At 44.9% G+C, this 22406-nt stretch overlaps 1 protein-coding gene across 1 annotated transcript in view; it reads right to left on the bottom strand.

Annotated features, from left to right (window-relative positions):
• Positions 1-16682, bottom strand: part of SIPA1L3 (signal induced proliferation associated 1 like 3) — a 75675-nt gene extending 58993 nt beyond the window's left edge. The window contains 1 exon segment of the mRNA XM_042439491.1: positions 16582-16682. The gene's annotated coding sequence lies outside the window, so the exon portion shown is untranslated.
• Positions 16683-22406: the final 5724 nt, after the last annotated feature.

The following is a 22406-nucleotide window of genomic DNA, read 5'->3' as shown; positions in this document are numbered from 1 at the left end:
ACAGTGAGATCAAGGGCTATTTTAATGTTTCTGGCCTCAGCCCTCTTCCTCTGCATCTTAACTCCTTTGTCCTATTGCCTTTCTCCAGCAAGTACCTTGTATCAAGACAGAGAGCTGGTGGCTCCTAGTGCTGCCAGTGTACTGTACAGATCCTGCCACAGCTTACAAGCGGACACTTCACTGCCATGTGGGAAACTGGAAAAAGAACGCAAGCAATCACAGGCCCAAACCTGAACACTTCTCAAGTGTAAAGATTGCTGACTTCTCTAATGTACCATGAGGAATAGCTTGCCGGTTTCTGCCCATATCATAAAAGATCAAAGGTAAAAGATCTGCCCCATCACGCAGTTACTCCATGAAGCAGCAATGTCAAGAGAAAGCAACATATGCACATCTTTGGAGAGGTAATTCTCCAATGCCCAAGGGTACATTTCCTAAAATGGTGGCAATATACAGCAGGCAGGAAGCAGAGGCCCAGAGGTGCTAGAGATGGTCTCTGAGGTGGTTGAAAAATCAGAGGAAGAAGGAGCCTTATGTATTCACTTCACAAATCTAGATTTGCCATATGCTTTGCTGGCAAATTATAACCCAAGAACAGTCATGCTAGATCTTCCTAATGATTTCCTTAGTCCAGCATTTCCCCCCACAGATACACTACAATAGGATGCTCACTGTCAGGAGATGAGGCGTCCTTCTACTTGTCTTCCCTAGCATTCAGTATTCAAAGGCGATAGGCCTCCACAGCTGGAAGTAATACGCAAAAATCAAACTGTATGGATGGGAGAAAGTGATCCAAAGCCCAGCCCTTTCACTCCCTCTATGCTTCCCCTAAGAGAAGTAGAGATTCCCTTTTCCCCCAGATCATATGTTCTTATTTCCATCTCATGTCATCTAGACACCAAAAAGGATGAAAGGGATACACATGCGTGTGGGGAAGCATGGAAGGATGGAAAGTGAATGGTCCAATGTATCCTTCAGCAGCTACCCCAGTTGTGTTTTGTCTTGTCCATTTTCTAGAGGGGAATAAGAAGAAACCCTGTGAAATAATGAGGCTCTCACAGCTGGCTAACCATTTGCACCTCCTGGATCTTGGCGAGCAGGCAAGACCGTCATATAGTGATGTACCTTTTCCATCATGTACCACTGCAATCTGAATGACACCTTTAAAAACTGGCAAACTTGCAACTGTTCAATACCCATTTCAGTTTCCAAATGAAGAGACAGCTGTGGCATAATAAAAGGCTTCATTATCTGGCTCGACACAAGGAAGTTGCAATTTGTTTAAGGCAGGAGAAGCGGTTGGGCCCATGAATGCAGCCACTTTGTTTGCAGCCAGCAGATTTTACACAGTGCCCCACTGGGAACCTCATACAGATAACAAGTTTGGCCTTATCTGCTGATTCTTCAACAAATAAACGTTTACCCTGGGCGCTCTAAAGTCCTGGGTAATAGACAGGGTGGGAAGCACAGTCCACAAGCCTGGCCTTGGGGCTTGCAAAGGGCTTCCCCTTGAAGCTTTCATTCCAAAACAAAGCCCATGCTGTGCAATTAATTCTCATGCTCTCAGAGAAAAGCACAAGTAGATCTCTGGAGCCCTGGCTTTCTATTAGTCCACTGCAAAGGTCTGTCCCTAAATAACCTAAAGATTCTATCTAATCTTAGAAGCTAAGCAGGGTCAGCCTTGGTTAGTACTTAGATGGGACTACCCATGAGACTGCCAATGAATACCAGTGCTGTAGGCATTCAGAAGAAGGAACCTGCAAACCAGCACTGAGTAAAAGATCAAAATGCTCTGGTTCCCAGACTTTTGGTCTTGCTTCTGCCATTCACAACCACTTCTAACATGAGGTTTCCTATGCACACAGACATATGCTAGTCGTAGATGAAAAAATATTCCTATGAACGACTAAGTAAGTAATTGGACAGTTCTCAAAACAACAGACTGAAAATTGAGAGCAACTTACTTTTCTGCCATGCAAGAGGCCATTAGAACATGCCCTGGAGCACAGACAACTTTTTCATCCCTCTTTATACACTTCCTCTATTAAAACGGCTCAGTTCTGCAGCTGCTTTGCACAGTTTCAACCAAGTCCTTTCCTAATACACCCTCATACAATGCTACTCTCTTTTTTAACAGGAAAATTATCCCTGTTATCACAGGCAAGCATAAGAAGGCAGTACTGCTTTCATGCTGAGGCAAAGAATCAATGAAAGCTACCAGGCTCTGTTCCCCTACCTCTGCTACCTCTATTTTCCAACCAGACACCTTTTCCTCCTTTGCATTCTATTCCATTCCATCCATCTCACACTGAGAAAGACTAGCAGTGAGATGCTAGCGAATCTACTCAAATTGTAAGCCCCATGGGTTAAATGGGTTTTCTCCCAGCTGCAGTCTGAATTGCAAGAGCACAACAAAAGGAGGTTCAGTGACAACCAGAGGTATTTCTCTCCCAGTCACATCCTCTGCTTAGGAGTTGTGCAGAACTCTAAATGAGGATGGAAATCAGGTGAGAAAATGAACTGAAGAGCTGAGAAGGCAGCTGCTCCAATTAAAGCTGTTATTAATTAAGAAGTTTACATAGATCGGCTTCATTACAAGTAGTGAGAACAAAATAATCCTCATTGACCACCAAAGATTCTGCCATCCATTTTCGTACGAGCAAAACCTAAGAACAGATGGCAAATGCCTCAATCCCGGTGCAGAGCCAAAAACAGCTCCCGGTGCAACTGCTTTGGATAGGCAGCTCTCGGAGGCTGTTTGCTCACTCCCAAATTAGTCCAAGCCAGGACATTCAGTATTCATGGGATCAAAGACAGATTGTGGTATGTTACCAAGAGGCAAACTTCACTTGGTATTCCTCCAGCAATTGGGGTGCTCTGGGCAGGCTGACACAAACCCACTTGTGTGAGGCACAGAGACCATGAAGAAGAATAGGTATCCTATAAAGAAGTACTGTAGATGTGTTATTGTTGGGATTTGGAAGACTGGCATAACTTGGGGATAGAAACTCTAGAATCACATGACTTTGGAGATCCAGGAAGCTGAACCATGAAGCTAAAAGGCCAAATATCCACCAAGACTCAGGGGCTGCCCTCGTTTTTTGACTTCCCAACTGATAAATTCATTCATCTATGTATATATGTATGTATGTATATGTATGCATGCATGCTGCATTTTATTTATGCTTGCTGATGGAAAGTCTGTGGGTTCTCCAAGGCTCTCATTTTAGCTATGGGTGCTCTGACGTTGATTGATTATAAATGTGAATAAATTAAAGGAATAGGGAAAGGAAGGAGGAAGATACTTCTCTCAACATCAGCCTTGCCAGAGAGGATATATTATAAGGGAGTTATTCAAAAAGCAAAATGCCAATGTGGTCACCCAGACAAAAACAACAGCAAAGAGTGAAAAATGCCATCTACAGTGCTCCTCTTGAAGACTAACTTCCCTAGTGTCATGTCAGGGGCAGAAAGAAGGCTCTATTTGCTAAAAGCCCCAGGGCTCCCAGTTGTGGTTTGCCTTTTCACGTCTTTGGCCCGGTGTCTGGAGAAGAAATCAGCAGGAGCTCCCTCTCCCATTACATAACCTTGTTCCACCAGTCTGCCATTTAATTAAGATCTGCTCATCTTCTGCACAAGAGATATTGCCTGTTAAGCTGGTGGGAATCTGACATCGCAGGCTGCCTGCTAATGGGAAACTGGGGGTGCATTTCCACTGGTAGAATACCAATTGAGGATAAGAGAGCTGCACAGCTGCAACTCCATCCCTCCTGCATCCAACAATAATACATCTTGAAGAGAACCAGAGGCCCAGTGGAATGAACAGAAGTAGTAAGGACCAAGCCTACAAAGAAGAATACATACTTCAAAAAGGAACGCCTGCTCCAGGCATGAAAGGTGCTGCTGCTTTCAGGTACCCCTTTCCCTTGGCATATTCCAAACCTGTGATTAGTCTGATACTTCATAGAATCAATGGAGCTGGAAGAGACCCCAAGGGCCATTCAATCCAACCCCATTCTGCCATGCAGGAATACACAATCAAAGCACTTCTGACGGATGGCGATCCAGCCTCTGTCTAAAAACCTCCAAAGAAGGACACTCCACCATTCTCCAAGGCAGCATGTTCCATTATCAAACAGCTCAAACCATAAAGTTCTTCCTAATGTTTAGGTGGAATCTTTTTTCCTGTAGCTTGAATCTATTGCTTCGTGTCCTAGACTCATGAGTAGGGTCATGTCAAATATTAAGCTCCTCTTCCCCAGGATAAACATACCCAGCTCCCTAAGTCGCTCCTTATAGGGCAAGGTTTCCCGACTTTTCACCTTTTTTGGTCCCCCTCCTCTGGACACACTCCAGCTTTAGATTTCTCTGGCTGTGAACTGGATACAATATTCCAGCTGAAGTATGACCAAAGCAGAATAGGGTGGTGCAATTACTTTTCTTAATCTAAATACTGTACTATACTCCAGAGAAGCAGCCTACAATTGCATTGGCTTTCTTAGCTGCTGCATCCCATTGTTGACTCGTGCTCAGTCTATGGGTCACTATGGCCTGATACAGACAGGCCAAAACAAAGCTGCTTTGAGACACTTTGGAGGTATTCTCTTTAAATGATACATGCATCCTAAGAGTCCAGAAGCCGCACCAAAGCCACGCTCCAGTCCAAAGGACTGTAGTGCAGCTTTGGTGCAGCTTCCAGACTCTTAGGATGCATGCATCACTGAAACACCATATCTCCAAAGTGACCTGAAGCAGCTTTATTTTGGCCTGTCTGTATAGGGCCTAAGACTCCTAGATCCCTTTTACATATACAGTGGTACCTAGGGTTACGAAATTAATTCGTTCCGCCGCCGCTTTCGTAACCCGAAAAGCCTTCGCAAGCCGAAAACCCATAGGCGCTAATGGGGAAAAGCCGCGATTTCGTGTGAAATAGCGCCGAAAAGCACCAAAATTTTCTTCGTAACCCGAAATAACCTTCGTAACCCGGAACAGTTATTTCCTATGGGATTTTTTCGTATCCCGGAAATTTCGTAACGTGGGTATTTCGTATCCCGGGGTACCACTGTACTGCCATAAAGCCAGGTGTCACCCATCCTATATTTCTGCATTTCATTTTTACTGCCCAAGCGTAGTACAGTATCTTACATTTCTTCCTGTTGAAATTCACTTTATTAGTTTTGGCCCAGCTTTCTAACCCATTAAGGTAATTCTGAATTCTGTCCACAAGCTCAGTATGGAGATTGTGGCACTTCTGGACCGGAAAAAACCTCTCTGCATACCTTAGCCACCTTCTACAACAACAATCCTCTTAGCATAACTGCCACCAAACACAGATGGATGCAGCTGGACAAATTCCTGGAAAAGAAGTCTCTGTACTCAAGACTGTTCAGCATAAAAAAGCAAAGAGGAAAAAAAGAATAACACAGAGGATAGGATTGTAAATGTGATGCAGACCCCTAACAATAAAGCATCTCAGCCACATTGATAAATCATCAAGGTAATGAGGGTCCAGGGGAGTGAAATGCCCAACAGAGGATAAAGCAAGTGCTATTTAATTTATGCAATCCTAATTTATTAATCATCATATGAAGCTTAAATAAGACCACATAAGAAGTGCCATGTGTGATTAGACTTAAGGCCCGTCTAATCCAGTAAACAAAAATCTAAGAGGCTGAATCAAAGCCCAAGAAAAATACAAAAAAGAAAAACTCGTTTTTAAATGCAAATAATGGGAACGTATTGCAGCCCAACATGTTCTGCAACAACAGTCCTTCAGGGACAGGCTTAAACTTTCAAGTTCAGAGAAGAGGCTGAAGTCTCTTACAGAGAGAGTAAAATCTTCTTGCACCATCCGGGACACTGCATTCGAAAGAAGAACCTGCAAGACACTTTCAGAATTTGGCATCACATTGGCATTTGCACTGGAGGACTGGAAGGGGTCCAGTATTAGAAATATGTTGTCTATTTTTGTTAGAAGATCAGCAATTTCATATTTGAGTTATTTAAGAATTCTTGGATGTATTCTGGTACAAAGAGAGCTGAAGAATGTATCCACTTTCTCTGAGATCTCCTGTTTTAACTCCCTTATTAATTAACACCTTCCTAATTCTGGTGTATTTTAAAGGTTTTTTTTTTTTGGAGGGTGGGAGTATAATTGGTCTAAAGGGTATTTTTAAGCATGTAAGGAGAGGCATTCTGAGTCAGGCCAAAGTTCTATCCATTCTGCTCCTGCAATGTCTCATGAGATGAAGATCACAAGCAGAATTTAAGGGCAAAAGTACCGCTTGGTAATATTCCCCAACAAATGGTACTCAGAGATATACTACCTCTGATACTGGGGTGTAACTCCATCACAACCAGCAGCAACTGACAAGCTTAATTTTCAAAGACATTGTACAATACCTTTTGAAGGCCACGGAAATTGGTGTCTATCACTAAGCCCTGTAATGGTAGATTGTGAATCTGAATATATGATGCAGAAGAAGTTACAAGTGCCTCAAAATTCTTTTCTGCATCTTGGACTGATCTTGACAGCTTCTTTCTGCAAGTTTTTGGTCCTTTGTGTTCTCATTTGGGGAAGACTTCAACTTTCTGAAAGAAACCTTCTTTTCTCTAGTAGTTTCCTTGATGCTGCTCATTAACTAAGAGGGTGACCTCATTAGCTTAATTGTTTCCTTTCCTGGCCCATGATATACATTCCAGCCAAGCTTCTATTATTGTGGTTTTGCATAACTGCCAAATGCTCAAGAGAGAGTTGACTTTCTTTACTCTTCCTTTCAACTTCTTTTTTTTTAATGATTTCCTCATTTTTGAAAAGCTTCCTCTCTTGAAAACTAATGTAAATGCTAGTCTTCCACAATTATCTATTTACATATACTGTAATGGTATGTTGATAGCCCTTCGGTCACTGCTCTGAGTCAGTAATGATTCCAATCTTCTAGACCATTTAGGATTAAATCCATGGTCACCTCCCTTTTGGCCAGTTCCATAAAAACTACTCTAGAATAAAGCTTTTTAAAGGTGTCTAGACTTACTACTGTTTATTATAGTCACAACATGCATTAACTCAAGCTATGTGATAACTGACGTGAATCCTTAGTGCAATACTTTCACCTTTCAATGGCTACTTGATTTTATTTCCATCTCAGGAGCAATCAAAGAATTTTGACTAGATGTACGATGGATTACTCCCAGTATCATATACTTTGGGAGGCTCACACTATTATCCTCAGTGAGTCTATGGATATGATTCATGTTAGCAAACCAAACAGTAGCATGCCTGTTTCTGTCTTTCCTCTATATCAGTGATGGTGAACCTATGGCATGCGTGCCAGAGGTGGCACTCAGAGCCCTCTCTGTGGGCACACATGTTGTAGCTTTACCACAGAGTTTGCCAGAATTTCTTACTAGAAAGCCAGAGGGACGTGGCGCTTTGCAATAAATAAGTGGGGTCTGGGTTGCAGTTTGGGCACTCGGTCTGTAAAAGGTTCACCATCACTGCTCTATATTCTGTATCTAGAGATGACTGTTTTTCCATCCTATCAGGTTTATTTGGTTATTTTATTTATATTTCACCTTCTTCCCAGTGCAAAACCCATGTTTCTTGCACCACATCAATGCTCTTTTTAAAAACCAATCACTCCAATACCAGTTTGGCTCAGAGGCTTCTGACATCCGACAGTCCCCCACACCTTGCCCCAAACATGCTGTCTTCCTCCAATTCACCCCAGCATGTGCTTTTCCCTCTTTGGCGTTTTTAATGGCTGCCATATTGTCCTTTATCTTTCACTCCAGACCTCTTATGGCTTTATTCCAATCTAGTTTGATTCCTTACGACTAAGACTGACTACAGAGAATGCTCCCCTAACGACCAGGAGAACACTACATAACATTCATGGTGTTCTGTAAACCTTGTAGCTTTAGCAGCCGGGTGAACTCACAGATCAGCACTTTCTTGTGCAACCAGCAGAATACAGACACTGCATAAACAGTTACTATTGACACAACTCAACCCCTTGCAAAGGGATTCTATTTAAAGCCACGTCAATGCTTTTTGAAAAGCTACCACTGGACTGAAAGCAACATATATGGGCAGCTGGAGGGAAGAGAGATCTTTGCTGTCTAGAGAAGAGAAATCAGTTCTGCTGATCATTGGGCACCTTACAAGTCAATGGGCCAGAAATAAATGGCCTACCCCATAAATCTGATGAAACCAGACAAGGAGGACAGAATAATCTACAAGGACCAGTTATGGGGTGAAAGGAGATGACTGACAAGTAGGGAAAAACTGTTTTAAAAAAGCAACAGGACATTGGCTTTGCTGGTCTTACATCTTCTATTCAAACATCCAGATTCACATGAGAAACCACAAATCCTGTGACTTCAGTTACAGCATGCTTGCAAAGATTTCCACCAAGAACAGAAGGTGGAATTTGCAAGAACCAACAGTCCATTTCAGGAACAGCTTGCAAAGCTCTGGGAAACAAGGCATCAGAGCCACAGCGCCAGCACAATGAAGCTCGCAACTTGACAGCCTACAAACTCCCACACTTTTCCTGCCAGAACCACCATGTCAGTTTTAGTAACAAAAGGAGTCCCGTAACACCCTAAGCAAGGGTAAGATTCACCTCACCAACCTTTTGCAGGCTGAACTGTGGCAATAAGCCACTGCTAGATGTGGAGCTGGTCAAAAGTTAACAGCTTACATATCCTCCATTAACAGGATGCCAGAAGAGGGACTGACCACACTGGCCAGAAACAATTGCTTCAAGGGGTACAGATGCCACAGATGCCCACCCTATTTTAAATGCCGACAGATTTACAGTGGCTAACCTGAACTGGTCTTAATTTGTCACGATCTAATCTGACTCAATTAGATGAAAATTGAGGCAAAAAGGAGTAGACAGGTTAGTCCCGATCTCAATCCGTTGCTCTAAGAAAGAGAGCAAAGCTTAAAGGAAAACTTACCAGACCAACTGGAACTTCTGGAGCCTCTTCATCTAGATTGCGGTGTTGGTGGCGAGGTCTAATCTGTTTGGTGAAATACACATACTAGTAGCGCAAGATCTCTATCATTCTTGGAGTCGCTAATTCAGACAGCTCCTTGGGTGAGAGAGAAAAACACCACAAGGACTAAAGAACACAAATTATGGGGGAAATGGTTCAATATATGCTGAACTTCAGGTAAACTCTCCTTCCAATATTCATGCTCTCTGCTGGCAGCTTCTTCTTTGCAGGGGACAAACCCTTCCCTCAATATTAAAAGTGCAAGAAGTGATGTGCAGAACTGACTTGCTCATCAGCAATGCAACCTGGAAGTTTGGCCCCCAACAGCTACTGTTTCTTCCTCCTTCCATGTCTCCACACACAAACACACATACACACACACACACACACACACACACACACACAAAGGACATCAAAATGCACACACAAGATCTGGGTGCAGCTGCGCACTGCAGTAGTCAAACTTCTCTTCATGCAAAAGCTGGCAGCATTCAAAGTGAATTCCAAGATGAATGCCCACTGTGCAGAAGGAAAGATGGCCCACCTTACAAAAAAAAACCTGTGGCAAGTCCCTGCTCCATCGGATTCACTTAGCTTCCTTCAGCTAGAAACTGACTCTTTGGGATAAGCTGCCCAGATGGTACAGTAACAGAGCCTGAACAGAACAGACAGATGAAGACACATGCAGATGAAGACACATGCAAAGCTGGCACACGGCGAAGGATGCTGCTGACTTGCCAGCAGCCATAGGCCAAGGGCGCGACTAGGACAGTACAAGGATGGATTAGTTGGCCCAAACCTTCCCCTACAATTATTACTTGTGTGTATTATTTAAGTACAATTATTACGGAGGGGAGGGAGGATTTCAATTCATCCAGACCACAAACTCCAAATGTTTCCAGGTGCCTAGATTTATCCTGTTTTGTGAAATCATAGCCCTGCAAGGAATTGCATCCCAAAAGGATGGTTACCCATTTCTAAACACTAGAAGCCTGTATCTATTTAGCAATAGGCATCACAAAGTTTTTTGAATGACATGTATATAACTATGCATGGCGTGAAGAAAATGGATAGGAAGTTCTCTCTCTCTCAACCACACTCTCTCTCTCTCTCTCTCTCTCTCTCTCTCTCTAATCTGGGGTCATCCACTGAAGCTGAATGATGGGAGATTTAACACAGATAAAAAGAAACACTTCTTCACATGGCACACAAAGTTGAGTTGTGGAATTTGCTGCCACAAGTAGTAGTGAGGTTAGCCAAATGAAACAGCTTCTAATAGACTTCACAAATTCATGGAGTATGGGGTAATCAGACTCACAGATTATTGTGGCCGTCTACTTCTTCTCACACCAAGCAAGTAAGCGTGCGCAAATCCCTCTACACAAATAGTTTTGGGAAGGATTTGTTGCTTTCAAATGTTCACTGTTGTGAACAATTTTGACTATGAGGTGGACAATTTTATTGCATGTACACACAGGGCAACGTTGGCAGATCCAAGGCAAGACTTTGGCATTGTGTTCAGATTTCTGAGCAGAAGAAAACCCCTCACAACCCTTAACTGCTACAATGAACTTGCACATTATCCTTCACCATCTGCCTACTTCTCTTTCAGGTGCTCGCAACAGGAATATCTGGCAAGTAAACACTGCAGGGAGTGGCTGTTTGTTTAAGGACAACTGCCCCTGGAGAGTCACCTGTATACCTTTAAATCAAACAAAACTCTCCCAGTTGGACTCTGGCTTTGTTTTTTCTTACATGCTGGTTTGCGCTGAAAAGGTAATATTTTGACAATGCACCAAGTTTCCTACAAGACATTCTCCACACCTGTAGACATCGCCTGGGTAAGGATAATACATATCAAGCTCTCTGAGTGCAATGGTGTATCTTGCAGGTAGCAATGCATCAAGTTTCCAGCAAAGGAGCGAGTTCTGAGCTAAACACTGATCCTTTATTTTTTAGTACCAAGGCAATGAAGGACTTGTGCATTTTTGCCATCCATAAAACTCTTTAAGGACAAGTCTGTGTAGGGCTGGATGCTCCTGGAAATGGAACCTGTTGGAAACAACTGACCAGATTTTTGCATGGAGCCACATTAACATGAACACTCTTGGTCCCTCTTTGCAGTATATGAAAGTCTAGATTAGGAGGATGCCATGTGCATGATCTTTCCAGGTGGTTGGGGCTGGTCTAAGGTCTGTTGGCTGCATCACACCTAATGGTTTTTTACATTACTGTAACAAAGGCAATATCACCCGTAGTAGCAGATGACAGAGCCTCTCCACAACTGCCACTTTAAATTACAGGCCTGAAGAACAGATGGGCCCTAGACAACTACAGCTAGGTTTCCAGCAGTCACTATGGTCCTTTCCAAATGTTTTGTACTGCAGCAAAGCTTTAATCTCTCAAAGCAGTGTCTGGATGCCTAAAAACAGAACTCAAAGAGGTTGAAAACACATCTTCCCCACACAGGAAATTACTGCAATGAGGGACATCTTCAAAAGACTCATAGTTTGTGAGCTAGGTTTTAGGATTAAAATTCCATCCTCACTGAGACAGCTGGGGATCTGAAAGTACAGTAAAGTGTTCTAGCCCCTCATGTTGAGCCGTCCCCATGGGTGGCAAGATGTCATGCGTGCCCCCCACAGCCAGCTGACAAACAAGCCTTCAATCAAAGAGGTGCGCATCATGTTCCTTGGATACTCAAATCCTGGCTGGAAGAAACCAATGGGAAAAAATGGAATGGGGTTCACAGCAAGTGCGTTCCGGCTTACAAATACATCAGGGCCCCAATGTGAAACTATTTTGTCAACTGCCAACTTTTGGATTAGATAGCTTGACCATTTTCTCACAGGTCTTTCTTCAATCTATCCAGCTCTCAAGCATATGGACCCATTCAGAGATATATACTGTATACAGTATTATACTAATCACACAGGAGTAGGATGACATTGTAGCACATGAGTCAGAAGCATTCACATAGGGCTGAGGCAAAAGTCCAGCGCTTGTAGATTCAGGAAAGGTCCTCGGTGTACCCAGTTTATCATTTTGGAAAGGGACCAGCCCACTTTGTAACCTCCTCTTCAAAAGATAAGGCACCACTACAGCAAGCAATCATAGAATACACAGTTAACTACAGCCAAATCCATGCAGCTCAGCATATCATACATGTTAACATACATTACCACAAAGGACTAAACCCACGAAATACATGTTTAGGTCATGATAACCAATAGCCAGTCCACACTTAGTTTCTACAGTTTCACTTGAAGGCTGCCTAGATTCTAACAGAACTTTTGGTGACCTAGGCATTAAGATGTCTTTAAGGAAACAGCTCAACAGTTTGTGAAAAGGTGCCACATCAGATCAGCCAATGCAGGCAAACTCTCCAGACGCTCACACACAAAAAAGCTGAAAAACTGGTCCTGCCCACCCCAAAAATTAAATAGCGTACATCAGGTGATTTGATCAACTGCCTTTTCATGCATCCTCAAGCTGCATTCTGACAAACATCTTAAAACACAAGAGATTCAATAAGACAACTGATTTCTAAGCTATCATTTCTTGCAGTCTCTGGGTCCTAAACAATTTAGAAGTTACATGACAAAGGTCTTTAAAAGCCATGATCATGGCTGTATTCACATGGAACCATAAGCCAGGATTCTAGCTTGTTGTGAACAAGTTGAATACTAGTACATAGACATCCCATTAGCTCCCTCTTTTTTCTTCCCTATTAGCATGACCACTGAACAAATCAGAATCATAACTGGTTATTGTGACTTACCATCCAAATCAAGCCAGAAATTGTAAACAAGGAAAGGTCTGCAATTCTAGATTGTGAGGTGAGCAGGAAGCCATGATTCTGAATCCAGACAATACTCTAAACCAGGGATTCCCAAACTGTGGCCCCTGAGGTTTTTTGGCATCCAACTGCCAGAAATCCTAGCCACCTTGGCTGTCAAGAATTCTGGGAGCTGAGGTCCAAAACATCTGGAGGACCAAGGTTTGGAAATCACTGCTCTAAACAAACGTCCTGTTTTGTTCCAACAGTCATTTGAGCAGGGAGGAGCAAACCAGAGGAATGGGCTAGAATAGATGAACTAACAGGCCATTCTGGTTTACAGTTCCAAGCAGATATAGCCAGTACCTATTATCACGGCCCAAGCACCCTGGGTTAACCTGCAGGCCTATCACTTCTTCTCAACTTATTTAAGTCAAAAGATTCAATCTGGTCTACCAACATTGTTATCCAGGCCAATGAAAGCTATCCCTGAACTCGCATGCACAGCTTCCTAATAGGAAACAGGTTAACAGGTTGGCTGATCCCAAGCACAGGTTTACAAGTCTTTATCAAGCCCACATTATTTGTGTCTTTGCTATGGTAAACAATCCCAATCTTCTCAGGCACTCAGGGGATTTCCCAAGCCCTTCGCTGCCTGCTCTAAGAGCCACTTTCCTCCCTGGCAAGTGCCTGCTGTGTTCCAACATGTCCATAAAAACAAAAGGGGGTTATTAAGCTGGTGTCTGACAGTCCCCTGTCCCTAATGCTGCAAATCCCCCTTGCTATTGCTGCTCTCTTCCCCTCCCCTCATTCGGGGCACAGCTGTTCCTTCCGCAGGATAATAGAGCCAATACCTCCAGGCAAAGTGAGCAAGTTTAAAGTCTTCCCATTTAATGTCATTTGGTCCATTCTGCTGATTCAGCTTCTCTGACACCATCGTTTGATTCCCCTCATGCTGGCAGATCTGACCACAGAGACTACAGATACGGGGATGATCACCTAGAACAGCCACAGCTCCAAAGTTCTTGTTACTAATACTGTACCATCAGGAAATCAGAGTCGTGTTTTGGCAGGTCTGCACAAAAGAGATTAGGAGTGCATGCTTCACTAAGTCTTCTTGATATCACAACTAACTGTACAGTGCTCCCTCGGGTTACGAAATTAATTCGTTCCGCGGCTAATTTCGTAACCCGAAAAACCTTCGTAACCTGAATTGCCATAGGCGCTAATGGGAAAAAAGCCGCGGCTCTGCCGCGGCTCCATTGAAAACAGCGCCGAGGTTTTTTTCGTAACCCGAAAAAACCTTCGTAAGCCGAAACAATAAATCCCTATGGGATTTTTTCATATCCCGAAAAATTCGTAAGCTGGGTAATTCGTATCCCGGGGTACCACTGTATTCCTTTGTAGTTACCAATTTGCTACCACTGAGATAAAAGCTTGGCCAAAGTCGCCGTGGAATGAGAGCTCATGCTAAGTCTGGGGACGCATTCGGAATAACCACTGCCCCTCTTGCAGCCAGAGATGAATCCTTAAGCCTTGGGCAGTCAATCTCGCAAGTTTAAACCCCAGTATGCCTCCAGTATGAGAGCCAGTATGGTCTCACGGTTTGAGCATTAGACTATGGGCCCATTCACACTATGGAAATAGCCTGGTGTGAAACCGGGTTATTTCTGCAACGTTCCCACTGGCCCCAAATGCACCCAGACATTTGTGGGGGAGCCACATAAAAATCTATCTAACCCAGTGTAGTTGTTTTTTGTGGGTTTTTCAGGCTATGTGGCCAAGTTCTAGAAGAGTTTATTCCTGACGTTTCGCCAGCATCTGTGGCTTTGGGCATCTTCAGAGAATGCTGGCATGGAAGAGAGCTGGATACAGTATATATATATACACACACAAACACACACACACTGTGTAACCCTGGGGTAGGGAGGAGCGATTTCCATGTTAATCTGCGTATTGTTCCGCTGTTGATGGCAGGGCCTCAGGGTGGGAGGATATGCAAAGAGGCCAGCATTCTTGGAAGATGCCAGCCACAGATGCTGGCAAAACGTCAGGACTAATAAACTCTTCTAGAACATGGCCACATACCCCGAAAAAAGCCACAAAAAGCCTATGGCAAGAAAACCCTATGATTCACCTTAGGGTTGCCCTAAGTCGGAAGCGACTTGAAGACGTACAACAACGCCTCCAGCGCACACAGCAACATGTGTAAGCCTACCTGTGGAAAAATCCTGGGCCAGAATAAGAACTGGACAATCCTTGCTCTTCCAAGGCACAGCGCAAATCTAAAGCCAAGCGCCTCCCTATAGCCACCCTCCTCACCTCACAGACAACTCTGGAGAGGGCAAAACAAAACCCTAACCGGAAACAAAGCACCCCATGTCTCCTCTCAGGCAGCATCCCCTCCGTCCCGGCCTGAATAGCCGATTGTCTGCAAAATTAGGTCAGTTAAGCCCTGCGGAGGCACCCATTGGGGCAAAGCCACACTTCGTTCCGCCATCGCAATGCCCCCCAGGAGCCAGGCGCACAGGCCTACACCTCCAATCTGCCTGGGAGCCTGAACCTTTGGGAGAAAGGAAAATGACAACAGAGAAGTGAAGCCGGGCAGATGGAAAAAGCATCCTGAGCCATTGCCGGGAAGAGCCATGCTGGAGCTCTGGGGCTTCCTGGCTGCTCTTCTGCACTTGAATGTGACCCTTCCTTCCTAAGGTTTTGTCCTCCAGGAGTGAGGATAAGAGAGCAGCTGCTTGCACCTTACTCACAGCATTACTCACTGCCCAGGGCCTTAATGCCTCCCTCATTGCACCACTGCAACTAATAGTGTGGCGATCCTCTCCCTCCCACAAGGGCAGGCGATGGTGACGGCACTCCTTGGCTGCATCCACATTGGAGAAATAACCCGGTATGGCACTGCTTTAACTCTTTCTGGCTCAAGGCTATAGAATTCTGGGAGCTGGAACAACAAACTCCAACTCCCAGAATTCCATAGCTTTGAGCCAGAGCAGTTAAAGCGATCTCAAAATGGATTATATCTGCAGTGTGTTTTGGACTCTTGGCTGCATGCGTACTGCAGAAATAATCTGGTTTGATGGCACTTTAACTGCCATGGCTCGACGCTATGGCATCCTGGGAACAGTAGTTCATTGTGGCACCAGAGCTATGCTTTGACCCACTTTAACTGCCATGGCTCAATGCTGTGGCATCCTGGGAATGCTAATTCATTGTGGCACCAGAGCAAACAGCCTGGTTTGACACTGCCATAGCTCAATGCTATGGAATCATGGGAATTGTGCCAGATACATATACGGTTTGACACTGCTTTAACCGCCATGTCTCAGTGCTATGGAATTCTGGGGGCTGCAGTTGGGGCTGTGGTGCCATATTCAACTACAGTGCCCAGAAATCCATAGTATTGGGCCATGGCAATTAAAGCGGGGCCAAACCGGATTGCGTCTGCAGTGCGGATGCAGCTTTTGCTTCTGCAGTGCGACGAGAGGAGAGAGAGTAAGGCGTTCAAACGAGGCCCAGAGGCAGAACTCTTTCGCCTCCCCCCCAAAAAACCCCTCGCGCGAAGGCTGCTGGGAGTCGTAGTCTTCCCTGCCCTCAGGCCACGACTAATCACCACAGGCCTCCGCAAGGGCCCTGCACTACAATTCCCATGACCCCACGCGTGCCCATTCCTCTTCGAACGCCCCCCCCCGCCACCCAGGGGACGAATGGTTGCGCCCAACGGTCGCGCGCGCGAGGCGGCGGGGGAAGGGACCAAAGAGAGAGAGAGGAGGGGGGAGCACACTCACCTGGCGCGAAGGCGAGCGCGAGGAGAACAGGAAGCGGCCGCGAGGGAGAAGGAAGCAGCGACTACTTCGCGCTCTGCCTCTATGTCTCTCAAGCTCAGGGACGGGGCGGAGCCACACCAGGAGGAGAGGGAGGGACCTAAAAGCCACGCCCACTCTTCTTTCTCGCCTCTGTCTCTCAAGCTCAGGGGCGGAGCCATACCAGGAGGAGAGGGCCGGGGGACCTAGAAAGCCACGCCCACTCTTCTTTCTCGCCTCTGTCTCTCAAGCTCAGGGGCGGAGCCATACCAGGAGGAGAGGGGGACCTAGAAAGCCACGCCCACTGCTCTTTCTCCTCCCGCCTGAAGGCTCTGAGTGGGCGGGGCAAAGGGTGGTTCCACCTCACTTTGGGCCACGCCTCCTCCTCTTCTCTTAAAGGGACCGCAACCGCCATTTAATCCCCTCATCACCACAGCAATAAATATTCCTGTTACAGTTGGCCTCTCTAGGCCTCTGTAGGCCCTCCAGCATTGAAGTTGACCATAGAGTTGTTGTGCTGAAGTTCCTAGAGAAAACACTTCTCTAGGCATTTGTAAGTTCTCCGACATGATTCTGTGGTCAAATTCTTTCACAAGCTGACCATAGAGTTGTGCTGGCGAACCTAGAAGTTCCTAGAGGAAGTGACCACTCTAGGCATTTGTAGGTCCTCCAGCATAAGTCTGTGGTCAAATTCTGTCTGAGGTTGACCACAGAGTTGCACTGGAGGACCTGGAGATTCCTAGAGAGGCATATAAGGATTTATACCTGCAGTTAATACATTGTCAGTACTTGTCGGTTGTTGTTGTTGTGTGCCTTCAAGTCATTCCCGACTTACGGTGACCCTAAGGTGAAGCTATCATGGGGCTTTCTTGGCAAGATTTGTTCAGAGGAGACTGGCCATTGCCTTCCCCTGAGGCTGAGAGAGTGTGACTTGACAAGGGTCACCCAACCGGTTTCATGGATGGGACTCGAACCCATCTGGATGGCCATCTGTCATTGAGGATGCTTTGATTGAGAGTTCCTGCATGGCAGGATAGGGTTGGCCTTTGGAGTCTCTTCTATGATATCTTCTGCGGTTCAGAGGGCTGAAGGAGTTTCCAGCCTCGCCAGGGGAAGGAATACCTTTCTGCAGCTGCTATCAGTTGGCTTGCTTTGGCTTGCAGCCACCAAGAAGGAAGAAATTCGAGTCTGGCAGGTTCCCCGCGTAGCAGCAGCTCCATGCCTTCCGTCTTCTGGATTTGCACAGATAGGGAATAAACACTATTGACTGAACATGCGTGGCCCAAGGCTGAAGGAAGAAGCGGAGGAAAGAAGGAGCAAAACATGGCTGGTTGGTCTCTGGGGCAATTTGGTTCAATGAACAGAACAATGTCAGCAAAGGACGAAGCAGCACCGGTGAAACAATCCAGATTGCCTTCTCTCTTTTTGTATTCTTTGGTCCAAAACACACTGCAGAAATAATCTGCTTTGAGACCGCTTTAACTGCCCTGGCTCAGTGCTAGGGAATCCTGGGAAGTGTAGTTTTGGGAGACATTGACAGCTCCGGTGCCACAAGAAACTACAAATTCCCAGTATTCTCTAGCACTGAGCCAGGGCAGTTAAAGCGGTCTCAAACTGGATTATATCTGCAGTGTGTTTTTGGACCATAGACATGTCAGTCTGGAACATCAGCCTGCAACGGGGCCTTGTTGCACCTTTGAGACTAATGGAGCGAAATATGTTGCAGCATAAGCTTTGGGTGCATCTACACTGTCGACATAATGCAGTTTGACACCATGCTTGACTGCCATGGCTGTATCCTACAGAATCCTGGGATGTGTGGTTTTGTCAGGCACCTGCATTCTTTGGCAGAGAAAGCTAAAGACCTTGCAAAACTATAAATCCCAGGATTCCATAGGATGGAGCTACAGCACTTAAAGTGGTGTCAAACGGCATTACAACTAAAATGTAGATGTATCTTGGCCTGCTTCCTGAGATGCAGCCTATGAAAGCTAATGCCACAACTTCTTTCACTAAGTCACAAAGGTGCACCTAGAAGATCCTTTGCTCTACTCTGGTGCTGCAACCAACTACGGTTCCCAGAATTCCATACCATTGAGCCATGGCAGTTAAAGTGGTGTCAAACCAGATTATTTCTGCAGTGTGGATTAGGCCTCATTCTCTTTCCATGAGGTTCAAATTCCCAGGAAAGCCTATGATGTTCTACCTACTCCTAGCCCTAGACTGTCATGGAGGAAGCAATGAGTTGAACACCTGCTGCCCCCTAGTGGGTACTCATTGCCTGTGCAAGTTCAGGGACAGATCTCCTATTTCCTCCCATTGATGGAGAGAGAGAGAGAAAGTGGTCCATTTTGTGGTTGCCATGGAAATACCGTGGCCCTGATCCAGGGATGCAGCCGACTATGGATGCGGAGGCCTCACTGTGGGCCTCTGTAGACTGGAAACTAGGGACAGTTCCTATACATTAAATTATTGAGCGTGTGCCTATGGACTTTTATCACACAGGAGGCAAGCGTCATTAAATCGACATTAAGTCCTATCAATATAGCGCAACAACGGGTCGATTTTCATACGATGTCACCTGACGTCGCCATTATCCCGTGAATAAAGTGGCTAAATCGTGCCACTTTTTATTCACACGAATAAAAAAGCGGCACGATTTTGCGGCTTTATTCATGGGACAATCGTGCTTTTGCGGCTTTATTTGCGGGATAATGTTGGGACAGTGGCGATGCCACGTGAAAATCAACCCGTTATTGTGCAATATTGACGGGATTTGATGCCAGTTTAATGACACTTGCCTCCTGTATGATGAAGCCCTATGTGCATTCAAGCGGAGGCGTCACTCAGAGGGTGCAGGGGCTGAGGACTGTTGTGTGTGACATTCTTTGAATACCTTTGGTTGGTTCAAAAGCTCCAATCGTTCCAGTTCTGAATTTCAGCTCCAGGTGCCTTGACAAACAATGTTCTTAACTGCCTTGATCTTAGCCACAGGCCTCCATTAAAAATAATCCACTAGAATAGAATAGAATAGAATAATGATGAAACACCGCTCCCAACACACGCATTCCATGCGCTGACTCCTTGATCACTCCCAGTCCCAACCCAAAGTCTCTATCCTTATTTTCCAAGACTCGTGTGACACTCTTGCTGCTCCTCAACTCTTACATGCCCATGCATCTCTGTCTGTGGTCTTCACACATGAAGGAGTTATACCACTCTACTTCTCCAAAAACCTCATGCTCCTTCAGAGCACATTGTCCTTTCTTCCTTGCTGAGTTAAGCATGAAGCTATCTCTCCAGATGCCTTAGTAATGCCATGCCCTCTGTTTTGCTAAGATTTCTTCTCAAAGCATCTCTTTTGCATATGAAGTGTCTTCTCACCTTTTAATTAGTCCCACGCCTTCCTCATACTCTAACATTTCACAGATGAAAACTGGGACACATGTGGCCAAACAACATCAGAGTGTGTTCATGATACCAACAGCATTGAAGGAAGTAATAGCGCTACTCTATTCTGCTTTGGTCAGACTCACCTGGAATATTCTGGCCTCATTCCCACTACCTTTTAAATTGGATCATGAATCAGTTTGAACCGGTGCAAATGACCCTGGTTCCCACTTAATCCTTGCTGTTACCTGCCTTGATCCAAACGGGAGAGGCGGGATACAAATATTAATATTATTATTATTATTAATCCGAATTGCTGAAGTGGTTCCGAAAGGGGAGCCATGCACTAGACCCATTTAACCTGCGTCTTTTTGACACTGATTTATTCTGCTTCTTTTTCGATAAATCAGATCTGTGCAAGTGTGATCCACGTGCGGATCGGAATCAATTTAAATTTCCCCTTCAGCCGGCTGGAACTGAATCCTTCTGAATCGATTCATTCAGTGGATTACTTTAGTGGGAGAAAATGCGATCGGGGCAAATATAGTGGGAACCACGCTCCACTGTCGAATCGACCCATCAATTTGGATCGCACACCGATTTATTTGTAAGTGGGAATGCGGCCCTGCGTCCAGTTCTGGGCACCACAATTCAAGAAGGATGTGGACAAATTGAAGCACGTCCAAAGGAGGGCCACCAAGATGGTGAACAGTCTGGAAACTGTGTCCTAAAGCGACTTAGAGAGCAGGCTACGTTTGGCCTGGGGGAAAGAAGGTTAAGAGATGATACGATTTGTTGTTGTGTGCCTTAAAGTCAATTCCAACGAATGGCAAGCCTATGGCGAACCTATCATGGGTTATTCTTGGCAAGACTGGTTCAGATATTTGAAGGGGTGTCATACTGAGGTTGGAGCAAGGCTTTGTTTTTTGCTGCTCCAGAGACTAGGACACCGAGCAATGGATTCAAGCTACAGGAAAAGAGATTCCTCCTAAACATTAGGAAGAACATCCTGATGGTAAGAGATGTTCAACAGTGGAACATGCTGCCTGGAGAGTGGTGGAGTCTCCTTTTTTGGAGGCTTTTAAACAGAGGCTGGATGGCCATCTGTCAGGAGTGCTTTGATCATATATTCTTGCATGGCAGAGGCTTAGACTGCATAGCCTTGTGGTCTCTTCCAGCTCAATGATTCTATGAGTCTGTGATTTGATTAATGAGGAAAGCCACACACGCTGCAGCAGCTTGCTTTTGACTGAGCCTATTGGGAAAGGCAGCATTCTGTCCCACCCATTCCTATTCCTCCGGCTTAAATGAGTACAACTACTTTGGTACTTTGAACTCATTTGACAGCAACTGAAATAAACCAGGTCAAAGGGGGAAAGTGAGAGGAGGACTAACACTGGGACATTTTAAAATTGGTTGGAAAAAAGTGAGATGACAGAGGATTACTAAGGATTGTCTCTGCCAAATCAGGACAGTTTGAGGGTATACTTTCTTATTGTAACTAAGCCTTAGTACATGGAATGACTATGTTGAGATGTGGTGGCCAGAACTGGAGTATTACAAGTGTAGATGCTGTGCCATGCAGGGATATTCCAAATTCTGCCTTGCTGCGTTGACTCGTATAAGAGATTTCGATACTATATGGTCTGCAAAGATTAAGGTTTCCGCAACAAATGAACCTGACCTTTAGGTCAGTTCCTGAGGGCTGGGATTATGTGGGATTTTATTACTGAACAGACACAGAGAGCAATGGTTTAATGAGACAAACTGAGATTAATATTACTAAAGCTACAAACATGGATTATGCAACAATGCATTAATAATGTAGAACTCTTACATCATTAATTCCCGCTTAGACACATTATAACCCTATAGAAAGATGCCCAATGCGGTCTTACAATGAAATTAAAATAAATGCAAAATAATAATAATAATAAAATAAATGTACCACACGCAGCGTTGGGGACCAGAATAACCCGATTTGTGTCAAGGAGCCAATGTCTATGTTTGCTTTCCTGGAAGGTAATTCCAGGTTCCAATATCAAGAAGTGCAGCACTAGACAACTTTGCCTTACAATGTAGAATTCTTTAAAACAGCCCACAAATTTTGGGAAGCAGTTTGTGTCTGGTTTGCTTCAAGATTAGCATCTTCAGTATGTGATGCTGATTATATGCTTTGGGTCCAGATTGTATGATGGACCATATTTTCCCACTGAGTCTGCCTAGATTTTGAAATGCAGAGGGATGACTTTATCTTTAACTCCAACAACCTTCAGAGTTACTTTTGGTGAAGATGTAGGACCTGAACAGACAGGCCAAAATAAAGCTGCTTCATGCCACTTTGGAGGTATGCTGTTTAAACGACACACAATGCATCTTAAGAGGCCAGAAGCTACGCCAAAGCTGGGTTCCAGTCCTTA

The sequence above is a fragment of the Sceloporus undulatus genome, chromosome 9 (assembly GCF_019175285.1).
Source record: "Sceloporus undulatus isolate JIND9_A2432 ecotype Alabama chromosome 9, SceUnd_v1.1, whole genome shotgun sequence".
Taxonomy (NCBI): Eukaryota; Metazoa; Chordata; class Lepidosauria; order Squamata; family Phrynosomatidae; genus Sceloporus; species Sceloporus undulatus.
This window is presented reverse-complemented; position numbering and strand designations above follow the sequence as displayed.